This window comes from Pinus tabuliformis, chromosome J (assembly GCF_031772625.1).
Source record: "Pinus tabuliformis cultivar Carrire ecotype Pingquan chromosome J, CPIR1, whole genome shotgun sequence".
NCBI classification, from domain to species: domain Eukaryota; kingdom Viridiplantae; phylum Streptophyta; class Pinopsida; order Pinales; family Pinaceae; genus Pinus; species Pinus tabuliformis.
In genome coordinates this window covers 1,041,990,438-1,041,992,584 of record NC_142295.1, presented here as the reverse complement: position 1 = coordinate 1,041,992,584, position 2,147 = coordinate 1,041,990,438, and the positions used below count along the sequence as shown (strand labels likewise).

Genomic DNA, 2,147 nt, shown 5'->3' with positions numbered 1-2,147 from the left:
AAAATATTTTTTTATAATTAAGATGAAAATACTTACTTTCATGTAAATTGAATTTATATCTGTATCAACTTAACTTTCATATAAAAATATAAATCTTATTAATTATGAATTTATAATCATAAATAATTAATTACAAGTTCCTAATTTTATATTCCTTTCTATATAAATAGTTTTACTTTTATATTGTATCTTACTATGCAATTGTTAAAAATAAAAATTTAGATAATTTTCCCACAATCCCCAAAAAAAACAATACCAATACAATTTTCTTTAAATAATCCCATAATATTTATAAAAAAAAATTCCAACAAATAAATTCTATTTTAGTTTTCTATAAAAACTTTCCAACTTTTTCACGAAATATAAAATTGATATTAAAACTCTAATTATTTCCTATTAAAATTATTAACATTTTTTAAGCATATTTTATTTAACGGAAAAACAAGAGTTTAGTCTATTTATTAATTACCATATAATCTTAATACCAAAAAGATTAGAACTTTAACTTTTATTTTAATATATGTTTGTAAATGAATAATGCGTTTTCATCAAATTAAAAGTATAAAATAAAAATAATTTATCTTAGAGAGAGATTTTTCGGCGAAAATCACATGGAAAATCATTTGTCCACGCGTTTCAAACCAACAAGTGTGGTTCATCGTCAGGACAAGTTGAAGAAACAGATCTAGCTAAGCAAGATAAATAGGCAGAACGGAGCCTCCTGACCCAACGGCTAGTTTGACTCAAGGACCGAGGTCAAAAATATTTTATTAGCTTAGTTAGTAAGAATTAGGACCAAAACATAAATTGAAGGGTATTTAGTTTACAAATGTTAATAAAAATTAGAAATTAGTTAAATAATGGACCCTAAAAGCAATATATATAAAATAATATTATTAAAAATATTATTAAAAATTAAATATATATATATATATATATATGTATATTTGTAAAAAAATATCTCTCTAAATTGATATGGATCATAGAAGTCTAAACTCTATTACAATTTATCTTAATTTTCATTTAGAATTAATTGTATTATTGTATTTAATTTGTTTATTTGCAATGAAATCCCATAATATTTAAATTTAATATTTTTATAATATTATTAATTCAGAATAATTCCCATCCATTTCAATTTCAAATAAAATAATTATAATTATTATTGTGAATATGACGTTTGAACTGCCCCATATATGGTTGTGGTGAAAAAATAGAAATGGAATAAACCCTAATTCTTCCTTTGGCTAAACTCTGATCCGTTGGCCACTTGCAAACTCGGATCCGTCGGCTACATGGACCCGTCCAATTGGGTTCAAATGTATTGAAGCCTTTCAGCTATTTAAACTCTCTTCCACTACGATATCTCATGGCATACATGATTTGAACTCGTGATCTCATTCGGATACATAAAACGATTTCATCTGAGCATCTGTAATTTGCGGCAATTGGGTATAAAGAAAATGGAGGGTTCAGGAAAAAACAGGGGGAAGGGAGGTAAAGGGTCGAGAGAGAAGCCAGTGAACATGGCTGTAAAGGCGGGATTGAATTTTCCGGTGGACAGGATCGCCAGATATATGAAGAAGCGGCGGTACGCCAAGCGGTTGGGAAGGGATGCCGCCATTTTCATGGCCGCTGTCATGGAATATGTGACCGCCGAGGTGTTGGAATTGGGTGGCAACGCCGCCCACGACGACAAGAAAACCAAAATCTCCTCCCGCCACATTCAGCGGGTGGTCAAGAATGACGACCAGTTGGCCCAACTTTTTGCAAAAGTGAGTTGCAGAGTTCCCCGAGTCTCCGTGGAAGAAGTAGAAGATATCATCACTGGATTTGGCAGCTTGGAATTAAATGGAGACGATGGTGCGCCATAAGGCCGCAAACCCTTGTTCTAACTGGCAAGCTCAATTTGGCTTTCGGTTTCTTTTGTTTATGATGGCTGGTTGTTATTTATTTTGTTTAATTTAATTTGTTTGTAGAATTAAATCTTCCAAAAATTTTCTCAGACTCTGCGCCATTTGAATGTGAACCAATGATAAATGAAACTATGGTGTTGCAGTAAATTTGTCATATTTCATGAGACGTACACTGCGGGATTTGAGTTAATCTTTCGTGCTCTGTGTCCCTGCAATGAAACAACAGTTGCC

General features: G+C 31.2%; 1 pseudogene; it reads left to right on the top strand.

Annotated features, from left to right (window-relative positions):
* The first annotated feature begins 1,463 nt into the window (after positions 1 to 1,463).
* On the top strand, positions 1,464 to 1,874 carry LOC149230470 (histone H2A pseudogene; annotated as a pseudogene).
* Positions 1,875 to 2,147: the final 273 nt, after the last annotated feature.